The 13,976-nt window shown below is 39.5% G+C and overlaps 1 long non-coding RNA gene across 1 annotated transcript; it reads right to left on the bottom strand.

Moving 5' to 3' along the window:
* Positions 1–7,620: 7,620 nt before the first annotated feature.
* Positions 7,621–12,355, bottom strand: LOC129146897 (uncharacterized). The gene is made up of 3 exons (XR_008554257.1): positions 12,321–12,355; positions 9,547–9,624; positions 7,621–8,504 (listed from the first exon to the last, which is right to left on the bottom strand). It is a non-coding gene; the product is annotated as an uncharacterized LOC129146897 (long non-coding RNA).
* Between the last annotated feature and the right edge of the window lie 1,621 nt (positions 12,356–13,976).

Genomic DNA, 13,976 nt, shown 5'->3' with positions numbered 1-13,976 from the left:
ATCCATGATAAAGTAATAATAAAGGCGCCCTAAAGTTTCCTTAGCTGAGCATATCTTTAAATATCAAATAAAAACTGAAACAGTTTTGGAACCATAGAGCAAAGGTAAATATTTCAAACGGGGTACTTCGCTGAGAGCCCCCCCACTTTGGGAGCTGGGTAGTAGGTGGTTACGGCTCTGTAAACCGAGGGCAGCCGTGTGCTGCCTGCCAAGCGGGGAGGGGAGAGTGGGACAAGCTCCCCGTTGACACCCAGCCAGTCCCCACACCCACAGCTGCTGTGATGTGGCCTCGCCCGTGAGCAGATGCTCCAACATCAACACAGCCAGGACGAATCCATGGACGGGTGTCATCCGCACGTGGGGATGACAAGAGCTGAATTCTCTTCCTGGAATATATTTTGAGATAAGAGCCTGGGAAGGGACTAGAGGCCGGGTCTTTGCAGCCCCACCTGCGAGGCCTGTGTCCCGAGAGCCACCCTCTGGGTTTCAGTGCGGTTCCAGCAGGGCGTCTCCCCTGCTCCACCCACCCTTGAAAACGCCTGGCGGGCCTTGGACACTTTGAGCCACAGCCTGGCTAGAATGATGCTTTGAAGACTCAGTGTTCTCTCAGCCTTGCAGCAAAAAGTAAAGCAGGACGATTCTGAGATTCAAGAAATCAAAGGATTGCTCTTAATAAGAACAGATTTTCAAAAAGTTACATGAGGGCTTATTAATATTCAGGAAAATGACCCCCACTATTAGACCCCATGAAATAATTTGTTATTTTGCTTATAAGAAATATATTTACAGAAACATAGGGCATGCTTTCCAAAGGCACACTTAGATTTCTATGTATACGTACATGTGTGTATGTACGTGTTTATGTCATGATTGTGTTTCTATGATAATGAAATAGCAAGGATAAAATTGGAAACTTGGATTAAAAAGCAAAATCAGTAAAAAGAAAAAAAAATCTCTTTAACTGGCTTTATGTATTTTCAAAAGAATTCATTAAGTTACACTAATTAGCAATTTTACATGGAAAAAGGGCATTAAAAGATTGTCCTTGCCTGTTTGACTGAGATGAATTGGGACATTACACCCAATACTGTTGATAAAGCAAAAACTTTAGATTTATTTGCAGATATAAAATGCCTCTGATTTCTGGTAGATCTGCGTCACCCCTACATATAACAATTGACTTGCTGGCAAATCTAGCAAATCTAAATCTATAAAAGCAATTCCGATTAATAGAAATGTTTATTGGCGTTTACCCGGGCAGGACTAGAATCCCATATGAGTGAAGTGCAAATCAGTTTTGTAACACTTATGATGTAATAATCAATACGGATCTTCCCAACTAATGCATGCTTGCACTGCCTACCAATGTTGCTTAGTCCATTGACTCGAGCAATATTTGGCTATGGAAATAGAAGACAACAAGCAAAAGGGAAAAAAAAAATCTAAAAAGAAGGAAGAGCCTATTTCCCCACGTTCTTTGATTTTATGACTCACTACATACACAGGCGCAGCACTTTGCTCTGCCTTGAGGTCTAGCATTACCTCCCTCTTTTTGCAGTATAGAGAGGAGAGAGGATGTTTCTGCGAATGTTTCGCCTCCCCAGTTCTCACTTTCTTCACAGTCAGGGAAGCATCTACACAGCGATTGCTTTATGAAATGGGGCTTTGGTGGACGCCTTCCAATGCCAAGCACTTCGATTAAGCCCCAGAGTTTCAGGAACGGTGTTTTGAAATGTCTCTGAGTCCCTACCTGCACACCTGCACACCCCCTGATCTGTTACAACACCTGCTGGTTTCTGTGTAAAGCCTTGGGCACCGCAAGGCAAGCAGGCTTACAGCAGGGTGTTCTCTCCTAATAACCACACGGAGTGAGTGATCGGTGCTGATTTATCTCAACCGCTCCTTTGATTCTTCTTCAGCAAGAATAATTTTATGCTAGAATAACTTCATGCAGATAAGGCTCCTTTTCATTGGGAGAGGCTGAAAGGTGGATGAAATGGAGGGAAACGAGTGTGTGAATGAACTGTTTCTCCAGACTGAAAAAAAAAAGCAATTAAGGTTTCAACTGCACTTAAAAAATAGTCTATTTTATATACGTACAAAATCTCATTGGAAATTTAAAGAGAGGGAAAAATTATAAAGCTATCAATGACTGCATTTGCCCTGTGAGGTTTCTATTGTAAGGCACTGGAAAATAGCATTTGCCTTTGTTGGTTGTGAATGGATCTTAAGGAGTGGTGTAATTCTTGACAAGAGTCTTTCTTCCTCCGCCCCTCTCCACCATCTTAGTCTATAGGGCCAACCAGCTGGAATTAATGGGTAAATAAAAAAGAAACCCTGCTGTTGTGTGTCCCTGTGACTCGTTTCACATCAGCCTTCTGGTAGATACCGATTATGAATATAAATGAACTTGTTGAAGAATGAAAGTTACATATACAGTTGAATAGATTTCATGGGTATCTATTTATCGAATTTATGATATTTGAAACCACATTAATCACCTTCCTTGCCTTCTTAAAGTCATAAAGAGGAAACAAAGGAGAAAAAAGTCTTTTCTTCCTTACAGAGTTGGGCTTTTTTCCTCAAAAGTGGTGGTAAACAGTTAAGATATGTAAGCATGTGATGTTTTAAATATCCACCTTCTTTTCAGGACGTTCCATCTACCGTGGCTTTGACAGAGAAGATCAGTACTTGGGGTCATCCCGTTTAAGAACTGAGTGACAGGGAATTGAGTCTTGATTTTCTTTAGCCCATTTCTTGTTGCTCAAATGGTTAAATATTTAAAAGAATATGAATCAGACTTGTGTAACAGTGTGCTCCTTTGCTTCTTTTTAACAAAAACATGCTCAGTAACAGGAAAAAGGGGAAAGGTTTAATGAAGAAAATCTGTGCTGAGAAAAGACCAGAGAGCCAATAAAAAGCCTCACTTAATTGAGGAGCAGCTGCCTGCCTTTGAAAGCATTTATTCACGTGTTTTTCGGCTCTCACAGTCCGTTGTAGAGCTCTACAGACTCATACTGTCTGTGGTTAGTCAAGGTGCAGAGACATTAGCCAAGGAAGTAATTTAAATCCTCCATTTCATGAATGCGATATGGGAAATAACACCCTGTTGTTTAAAATTTTTTCAAATAAAATGGAGTTTGCAACTTTGTGTGAATTGAAAAGAAAGTTCAGGAATTGACCTTGTAGTTTCCTTTCATGAATGTGGAATCATGCTGCTCCCTCATCTGAGATCTGAGTCCATTTCTCACCTACAAGAGAATCTTAAAGCTCCTGGAATTTACATAAAACAAAGTCATGGAACCATTAAGTTCTGTTGAAGATTACTATCAAACAAAACATTAAAAAGTGGAATGATTATTAAAAATATTTTTATTTATCCACAGATTTCTATTTTAGTGTTTCTCAAGTACATGTCATTTAAGATACAGAAATTTTATTATTTCCATCACGTATTTCTCTTAAAGACATAGATTGCCCAACTATTTTCAGAAACTTGCTGATTAAAGCAAAATTTAATCAGAACATTTCAGAAATTACCAGTTTGGTTCTTTGGAAAATAATGAAAAATTCACCAGTTAGAATTTACAGATTTTTCCATTTTACTACAAAAATGATAGATGGCAGTTTTCTCAAATCTTAAAGGGACTGGATAATTAATACACAAAAAATAAATTTCCTTCTATGTTGTATATATAGGTGTATAAACTAAAGGGATATACATAATATATATTTACATGTGATAATTTTGAAAAGGAACCTCAGTTTTTAGTTATGTTAGCATGGTGGTAGTAAGAGTCACAGGTAATTAATTTGTCAAATGAATTAAGTATAAAAGACCACTTTTTTAGGTTTGATTGGAAATTACAATATAGCAATACATTTGTAAGATAAAATTTAAAAGAAACTCATGTATTTTCTATTCATCTACTTGGAAAATAGCACACAAGTGCCAATGTTGTGGCCAACACATCTCCCCTTGGAAATAAAATGCAGAATTTATAGATGTTTACAGTTATTGAATGTAAAAATAAATAAGAGGAAGTGGTCTTTGCCATTTCTATTTTTTAATACTTCACCATGATTATTTTATTTTGAAATATATAAACATCTAAGAAGAAGGAAGTAAAACAACAGACCCTAGAGACTTGTTGCTAAATTAAAACAGAAGTAGTTGCTTGATAATACATCCACGGCTGACAGAATTTTGTTTATTTTGACTCTGTCCATAATCATCTCTATGGAAATTAAAGAGGTATTTCTCACTCAGCTCATTTCATCTATTTTAGAAAAGGCACAAGAATCATTCAGTTATTTAGTGAAATGCCATCTGCTCTTGCCTTCTCGCATTACACCACTGACATCATTGCTTCACCATTAATTGCCCCTAAACTGCACTCAGGGACGGCCCCTCTTTGGTGAGAAAATGCCACGTGTCCATGGAAAGGAATAGTAGCTGTGTGCTTGTCTAATTGGTCTTAGTGGTTTTCTTGGTTAAAAAAGTAGCCTTTCAGGCATGCCTCTTTTCTTCCAGTACAGAGAAATGTGGGAAATGAAAAAAAAAAAAATCTCCTAATCATGTTTTCAACTCAGAGATGCTTTCAGGTTTGGATGCAAAGTCTGGATGTACATGTGGATCTTTGAAAAGTCTCCATCCAGTCATGTCTTCAACTCTCCACATACCTACCTCTCAGTCACTCGGCGCTTGTGTATGTGTTTGTGTGGATGTGTGTGTGTTATAAAGAATACAGCATAATGTGAGAGTGTCAGTCAGAGAGAAACACACACATATTAGAAAAAGCAAGAAGCACAGAGAGACAGTGACGCGAGGGGCAGAGGGACGAAGGTGGAAACAGACAGAGGGACCCACACCTTCACAGGCTCATGCACTCAGCAGTGTCGATGTTCAGGTTGGGATTGTGTGTCTGTAAGGATAAGCTTAAGGCATGGTTTTCAAGATGATGTAAAATGCTGTGGAATGCTGAGGGTGAGCTGTCCTTAAGCCTAGGCGTGCAGGGCTGAGCAGCAGGGGCACACCTTGTCTTCCCAGGACCTACAGCGCCGTTTAAGCTGGGGGCACAGGTGTCACAGTCCTGGGACCCACATTTGTAGTTGGGGCTCCTCCTGCAGCTGCTCTGAATCTGCTCAGGTCCAACTTCTCCCCTGGAGGGACGTACCCACAAAGCCAAGACTCCAAAATTTGATCAGATGAAAGTTTCACATAATTCCAAAGGCCATTTTGTCTGTAACTGTGGTGCCGGGTGGCCAGGCCTGGGATGAGGCTCTGAGGGTTTGGTAGCAGCGGGAAGACACATGGTCTCTCATGGGGAGTCTGGTGGCTTCATGAAGAAGTTGAGCGGAGATGGACCTCTTCCAGGAGGGTTTCCAGACTCTTCCTCTGGCCCAACAAATGTGAACAGTGGGTCTGTCTAGGGAGCTTAGAAAGTGCTGAAAGGGAGCAAAAAGCTGCTACCTCAAAATAGGTCTTTCTTAGGAAAAGGCGGATTTTCTGGGAGGCACTCTGCAGGCTGGCCTGGCAAGGTTGCTTTTGAAAAAAGGCATTTCCACGAAGCCTTCGGTAAGGGCTTGCGTATGTGAGGTCTAACCTCCTACAACTTTTCATCAGAAGATAGAACTTAATCTGCATGTTTGTCCACATTGCATTCCTCATACCTTCCTAACTGACCCCTCTCTCTCCCCCACGGCACAGATTTCTTCTGTTTTTGCTAAGCTATTTAAGATGGCGTCTGAAGTCACAGGCAAGTTACTTGTTCACGCTGGTGTCTCCCGTGTAGATACTGTTAAGCTTCTCTTTGATGTTCTATCAATCTGCCTGATGCTTGTTTGATTATTTCCCAGTCTAAAGGAACCCAGAGGGGTACGGGATGATTTCTTTTGTGCCCCAACAATGCCAACTAAAACATCATTCCAGATCAGCTCATTCCAAAGTTGGAGGATGCTTCTAGGCAGCCCAGCTAGAGAAAGACTGATTAATAGGTAATCAGAGTTACTCCTTGAAACCACCCACACTCACTGAGCAGGGGGAAAGATCATAAAACAGGTCTACTTTATTCCCCCAATGTTAAAAACTGCAAAAAAAAAAAAAAGAGTAATAAAATACACTTCTTGAAAAGAGACCCACTGACCAATGTAAAATAGACATTTTTTACATTGCTGTAGATACGAACCTATGAAGAATGGAAAATAGCGTTAATATTGAACATGGCTTGCTTAATTTAATTTCACAATAGAAGACAGCACTTTAAAAACAAAAGACGCCCACACTGAATCAGCTCTCTCATTGTTCTGTAAAAGCCAGAGCTCAATTTGGAAAAAAATTCACACTATTTCTAAGCAAGTGAGAATCCCAAGGAGGAAAAAGGATCATTATCTCAGTGCCTAATTAATTTTCAAAAATATTGTTATGCAGACAACTGCTCAACTATAATGCTATGCTCAGCCTCAAATTGGGGAAATTTCCTGACAATTGAAAAATTAGCAATTGCAATAAGGAGGGAAAAAAATCAAAGGTAAAATGCTCAGCTTAAGAAGAAGTATCTTTTAACATAATCCTTATTGGTTGCCATATAAGTAAACGGGATCCTGTGACTATTTAGCACTTTCAAAACACTGGTACTGAAAAATGGATATTTTTAGTAACCCTTATCAATTGCAAGCTTATTATCTTTCTTGGAATGATGTCTTCCCTAATTGAGATATTTGCATTTGGAAGTCCCTTTGAATCATCATATGTTCAGTGATCATTTGCAAAGAATGTAACAAACAAATCCATTTGGAAGGGATTCAGTCGTCCTAATTAGGAGAAGTCAAGACCCTCTCTCTGAAAATTATGAGGCCAGGTGTCTCTCTCTAAGTGCTTCTCTTGCTCCAGTCTGTGGGGAATAAACTTGGTAATCTAATCAGATTTATTCCTTTCAATTATCAGTGAAAAGTCAAAATGATTAATTTTTCCTGAGCAATGCTCTCATGAGTTAATATCCGTAGGAACATTCCAGTCTGTTTGGCAAGATGCTAGGGTCCTGCGTCTTAGGAGGTGTTATTGTAGGTGACATGGATTTCACAGTCCTCCATGCTGGACTGCTGACATTAAGTGGATTATCCCCCCAAAGCAGAGAGAGGAATCCCCACTTGGCATAGCACACTGGTGAGCTTTGGATCTGGCTCTTTGGAATACATTCCTTTCATTTGAGACATTGGATGTGGTGAGATGCTTCAGTCTTGAAATTCCCATAATTGACTGATATTTCCCTGAATTTTAAACCATTATTTCCTTTCTTCCTTCTTTTTTATTTTTTTTTCCTAACCAAAAATCCCCCAAACTTAGAGCAACAGTGTCTAACCTATTCCATTTATTCCATTTAATTATTTGTCCTTCTTTAATTATATTTTCTTTAAAATCACAAATAACAATTCAATTTTCCAGATGAGAATTTAGAGAGCTTGAGAGACTAAGTTGGTGATGTATTCAAAGCTAATACAGATGGCAAAGCAGTAAATTAATTCTTGTTGTTATCCAAAAGCTACAGTCTTGCCTATTATTCTCTAGTATCTTTACTCTCGATCCACCTGGAGGGAAGACAATGATGGGGTCAGCTGGGTTTGATTACAGAACAACATCCCAGTCCTGTTCTAAATCTGTCGGGAAGGTTAGTGAGAAAGGCTGCTTCTCTGACCTGCCTTGTGGTGGCACCAAGATCCCCTACTCCCCTGGAACAGAAGATAAACTTTCATTTTCCACTGGCTGTTTGTCATCAAGTTTTGATAAGAATATAAATTTCCATATCCCCGTTGAAAGTAACCACAATGAATCCATCTCCAAATATTTGCAGTTTGTTTCAACAGTGTTTTTCATTCATGTTTTTATTTTATTCAGATTAACATGATCTTTCAGAAGTTCTGCTTGGATGAAACATATGGCACATACAGAAAACTGGTAGAGATGAGGCTGGAGAGGAAACCAGAGACTCATTCATCAAGGGCGATGAATGTCATTTCAAAATAGATGTTTATGGTCATGGAAAAAATCTAGAAATTGTTGACTCATTGGTAGTGGGAGGAAGACAATGCCCATGATTGATGAGAACTTCTGTTGTCACAGTAAGAAACACAGGGAAGCTGGGAGTGAGCAAGAAGGGAGCAGCCCGGGAGAGTAAGGACGTGGTGTGGAAGGATGTTGTGTCTCCAGATAGAGCAGTATTCTAGCAACAGAATGGAGCATGGCCGGGAGAGTCCAATTGCTCACACACTTACAGCCTGTTTGTCACTGGTCCTACCCTTGGATTTCCAGGTCCATGCTTTCCTTATTAATAACCTCACTGACTTTCTCCTAGTGCCATTGTATTTTTCTATTTGACTCTTGTTTTCATTATATATAAAATATAATGTATACTATACATGTGTATATATATATATCACCAGAAGAAAATCATTAGGGAAATTAGATTCCAACGTTCCAGGGTCTGATTCTTTTTTGAATGTTTTTCCTGTAAGGAAAGAAAAAAAAATATGAAGGGAACTTAAAATATGCAAGATGACTGATTGGCATTAAATACTTGGATAGTACCAGATATTACATAATAGTACACAGAGAGGCAAATAGATAATTTATACATTTTTTCATATTTTATACATATGTATCACAAGAGATTTGCAAATTCATCACAGATTGAATCACAGTGGTCTACTTTTCAAAAATATCTGAAGCTTTCATCCTAGCAATTAAAAGCTGCTGGTTGCTACTATACTACCCTGAAAAACAAACCTGAATGTCTAGTTACAGGACCCGCGCCCATCCACCAGCAAACCTTATGTGCATCCTTTCCCTTGTCCTACCCCTCACATCTCCGGTTTCAACAGACCCCATAACATCGAAAGAGGCTTAGTCTTCATATTGGATTCCACGACTCCGGTGCCCTCTCTTCTGACACCCTTGAGGACACCGTCACTGTTTTGAAGGAGTTTGAGTCATGGGAAGATTTCCCAATGCAACTTAAATGTTTCTCTCATTTTAAGTTTAAAATTCATAGTACAGAAAATTCTTTCTGTGTTCCTGGATGGAAACTGAGACAGTCTCGTGGCTTTTCTGATAACTCATTCCTTTACGAATGAAAATCTTGATTGTCCATTTCCATGAAATAGTTAAAAGTATAACTTATTACAGAGCAGAAGTGACTCCTTTTTTTTTTTTTTTTCTTTTCTTTCTTTCTTTCTTTTTTTTTTTTAACTCCCTTTTTCCGACTGCAGCTGGCCCTGTGCTGCTTTCCTGCATCTGGGGAGGGATTGTGCTTGGCTTCCTCGACCATGTTCATCTGCACCTTTCCAGCTCACTGGGTGTTATTTCCACTGAGTCAGGTACTGAGGGTGTTCATGAAGGAGAAAGGAAGGAGCAAGAGAGCGCTGAGATTTAGGTTTCTGGTAGCAGCTCATGTGCAAGCTTCCTCTTCCTATAGGCAGTCAGTTGGCCTGCACCTGCCAGGACCATTCACCTACAGTCTTCTTGTTGTCAGTGCATGAATCTTGGCTCACCGTCTGCTCTCTCAGTCTCTCGGGATCCTCTGATGGCTTCAGCAACTCTGGGTTGAGTTCTGTCTTCTTTTAGGTAGCCTAGTCAACAGAATTTAAGGAGACTTAATTCTGGATCTCTCTCAGGTTGTGAGGCCCACGCAAATACTGAGTGAATACACAAAGGCCAGGGAAGCCTGGCTTTCTGTTCCTGTCCCCCATCACAGTCAGTGTGGCTCAACTTTGAAATTTCTCACAGAATTTCAGACACTACCTGTGATGACAGGGTTCATGTGTCAACTTGACAAGGCTGTAGTAGTCAGTCAAACAGCCATCTAGGTGTTGTAAAGGTGTTTTGTAGATGTAATTAACATAGGGAATCCACTGACTTTACATGAGCAAGAATAACCTTAATAATGTGGATGGCCTTCATCCGATCAGGTGGAGGGATTAAGAATACAAACTAAGGTTTCCCAGAGAAGATATTCCGTCTCAAAACTGGATCATGAAATCTTGTCTGAGATGCAAGTCTGAACGATTCCCATGTAGACTTCAGAACTTATGTCCTCCACATTCATGTGAGCCAGTTCTTAAAATAAATCTGTCGATCTATCTATCTATCTATCTATCTATCTATCTATCTATCTATCTATCTATCTATCTATCTATCATCTATCCATCAATCTATATATCTATCATTTATCTATCATCTGTTTATCTATCTATCTATCTATCTATCTACCTATCTGCCTACTTACCTATCTATCATCCGTCTAATCCACAGGAAATCTACACTGCAGGGGAACCCTGACTACTGTATCATTCTTTCTCATGTCCCTAAATTAGGAGACAGGTTTTAAGCTTTACAGATGATTTCGACTGACGTCTCCCTTACTTGGCTTGAGTTGAGAGTCACAAAAACATCACTCATTCTCCTTGAGAGGTTCTAAAAACACAGCAAACAAGTCCTTTCAAGAAATTCTCCTACATGTTTCCATAGCTCTTTGATTCCTTGTTATGAACTGATAGAAGGCCCCTTTGAATTTTTTTTTTTTTGATCAGATGTCTCTTATCTGTTCTATGTTATTAAGTTTCTTGGTCAAAACTTAAGCTTGTTCTTAAATAGGATACTTGATTTATAGGATGCAGCAGGAAGCTGGGGAAACATTTCCCCACATATCAGGGTATGTCTAGCTACATCTGTGCTACATAGTCCTGGACCTGTCTTGTCCTAACTTTCAAGGAACTTGCAATGTGTTTGATGGAGACAACACTTAACAAGCAATTTGTCACAATTCTAGGCATTAAGAAAAATAAAAAGCTGGAGACTAAAGTCCAATATGTGATCACTGAAAAGAAGACGCATTTTTGAAATGGTAGAAAAGGTGGGAAAGAGGAAAATCACTTCTAATTGTGAAAAGTAGCAGAATTAAATTGATATAGGTGGATTAAAGGTAGGTTGAAAGAAAAAAATGAAACCAAAACCAAATGTGGGCTATTATAAGACCTAGTGGATTCTAAGGTTGGAATGATAGGGAGGGACTGGGTTATTGTAGAAATTCACAGGCAAATATATCAAATTTTAAGGGTCCCACATCATCATGGTTGGAGAAACAAATAGTTGACTTGTGATGGCTTAGACAGTGATATGCAAGATGAGGCCTCGTAGGGTGGGGAAGATTATGGAGAATGATAAAAGTATTTGAAAGACAAGGAACTGGCTAGGATTTTGTTGCAAAGATCTTCTGCGAGCAAATACCTGTCACTAGAAAGCAGAAGCAGATAGAGTAATACTGTTAGTGTTGAGACACATTTCAGTGGGTTGTCTTATTATTTTCCCAAGGTTATAATATGACCTATCCATACTGCATAGAGTGAGAGCTCAGAAACCAGGCTCTGGCTGAGGCAGAGTCCCAATCATGTCTTATTTTCCCATGCCATTCATTGGCACATATTTATATTAAAGATCTTAAAACTAATCTTTCTTCTGATATAAAATGCTATTCTCTCAAAAAGTACAGCTGTTGGGGCTTCCCTGGTGGCACAGGGTTTAAAGACAATGCTATCAAGCTATCGCCAGCCACTGCAGCATGAGTACCACCCACAGCTGGCCAAGGAGCTACCCACATGGCACAGCAGACCTGTCCTGTCTTGCCCATTGCTCCCCTCAGCAGTGCATTTCAGTCAATCTGCCTGTTCTGCTTCCCACTCTCTCTGGTGAATCCCCTCACCCCCTCCCTGCACTTCTGGCCTATCCCCTAGTTCTTTTATACATAAATAAATTAATCTTTTTTAAAAAAGTACAGATGTTGGGCCTCCCTGGTGGCACAGCGATTGAGCGCTGGGTTGCGAATCTGCCCGCAGCCTCTGCAGCATTGGTTCGATCCCCGGCTGCTCCCCGGCCACTGGAGGAGGGTCCCACATGGTGGGAAAACCTCTCTTGCCGCCCGCTGCTCCCCTCAGCAGTGTACTTCGTCAGTCTGCCTGGTCTGCTCTCCTCTCTGACTCTGGTGAATTCTCTCACCATCCCGCTCTTCTGACTATACCCAATGCTTGTATAAATTAAAAAAAGAAAAAAAAAAAGAAAAAAGTACAGATGTTATATATGCTCCTCAAAAAAAGAAATTCTGAAAACCCATACATATGAAGAAAGTATGGTAGTGAAATATAAATATTTTTATTGACCTAGGCCAAATTAAAGGTATTTTGTTTGCTTCATGTTGACTTTGTTTTATTTCTGCATCTAGCAATGAAAGAAAGCTATCACCGCGGCCACAAGAGAGCATGAGCCATGCTACCTGAATCCAACCCTGGGAGGTGCTCCTCTTGTTTTCTCTTTTCTCAGCAGGTCAGTTCCGTTCCATCCTTTGTGAGGTCTTGGTAGTTGGAATGCCAAGTTCTGAGATGGAAGGATGAGTGGGCACTTTGCTTTAAGGAGTGCTTTCAAAATGGGTATTTAAGGTTTTTGAGAAGTTATTTACAGGACTAGATTGGATAAAATAGCAACATGTAACGCAGAAGTGGCAGCAACAGCAGCTTCCTTTCTCACTCTCAGTGGTGGGGCAGCACTTATCATAATTGCCAGACGAGTGGAGAACCCGGCTGGAAGCAGGAGATTGATTTCATGCCACCCCACCTTCAGCATTTTACATTTTAATAATTATACCATGTCTTTAATTTTCCTTTGGGGTGGGGCAAATTTTTATTACAACTGTTTTTTAAGATTCTTACAAATAAAATTTAAAAAGCTCATGAACTCAATGTGTGTTGACACAGAATCTGGATGTAACAGTCATTCGACAAAAGTGATGTGCTTAGTATTTGAGTGCTCCTTATAAGAATACTCCTGCCAAACATGAAGTCATCATATATTAGATATTTATTGAGGGAAATCAATAAAGATTTATATATTATGTGCTCATTACAAATATGTTTGTGCTTGTAAAGAAAAATATCTAAGACCATACCATTTTTCACTTCAACTACTTTTCATTTTGCTCCATAAAGTCTCAAAAATTTTCCAAAATTCAAGAATTATATAAACCTGGTTTGAATCTCTTGTTTATAATCTGACATTGCTAATGATATTGGGTCATGATAGATTGAAAGATAGCACGGAATTCCTGTAAAGGCAGTACAGAAGGTAAACCTTCAGTCTAATTACCAGAGCTATGGAAATTCTAATCCTGGAACTACTGAAACTGGAAACAATCCACCATCTGGAATTTGAACAGAGTTGGAATGGTTTGCCAATGATGCTTCATTCAAAGTGTTTGAATGTAGAGACAAGTACACTCATTATTATCGTCATTATTTTAGCCCATGTGGGATCCAAAGCTCAGAATGTACAACTTCTTTGGTGGAAGCGCTTATTGGTATGTGAGTTCTCTTCTGTAGTACACATTTATCAGCTGAAATTGTCTAACTGCTGTCACAGAACATGGTAAGATGTAGAAATTGAAATATTCAACCAATTGATCTTCTGAAGACCCTCAACTAGAAATATTTTAATATTTTTCACAACTATGTTAGCGAGATAGAACTTAAAAAGACCAATGTCCCTATTGAGATAAACCAAAAACACATGATAAAATGTCATCTCGAAAACCAACAAACTAAACAAATTGGGAGATATTTCAGAACTAAAAATTCAACCAGAATGTAGCCATCAATATCTTAAAGGGTTTTCAGAGAAGTGTACTAACTTTTCTTAAGAGATAGTCAGTGACCCTACTTGGCATGCAACACAGCCTAGAACAAATCACAAATGGAGATGTGTTTGGAGTACCCCAGAATAATACTTAAGATAATGCTAAAGCTAGGAACACGGACCACTGCTGGATGATGAACAGTGTTGATATGGACATGGAGCATAATATGAAAGCAAAACAGAACAGAGAGTATCTCCATTATTGTCCTAGGGAAATGTAAGCATAGGAGAGCTTCATCGAGGT

The sequence above is a fragment of the Talpa occidentalis genome, unplaced genomic scaffold, assembly GCF_014898055.3.
Source record: "Talpa occidentalis isolate TD23 unplaced genomic scaffold, MPIMG_talOcc4v2.1 talOcc4.5, whole genome shotgun sequence".
Classification (NCBI taxonomy): Eukaryota; Metazoa; Chordata; class Mammalia; order Eulipotyphla; family Talpidae; genus Talpa; species Talpa occidentalis.
The sequence above is the reverse complement of the archived record's forward strand: the minus strand, read 5'-3'. Positions and strand labels throughout refer to the sequence as shown.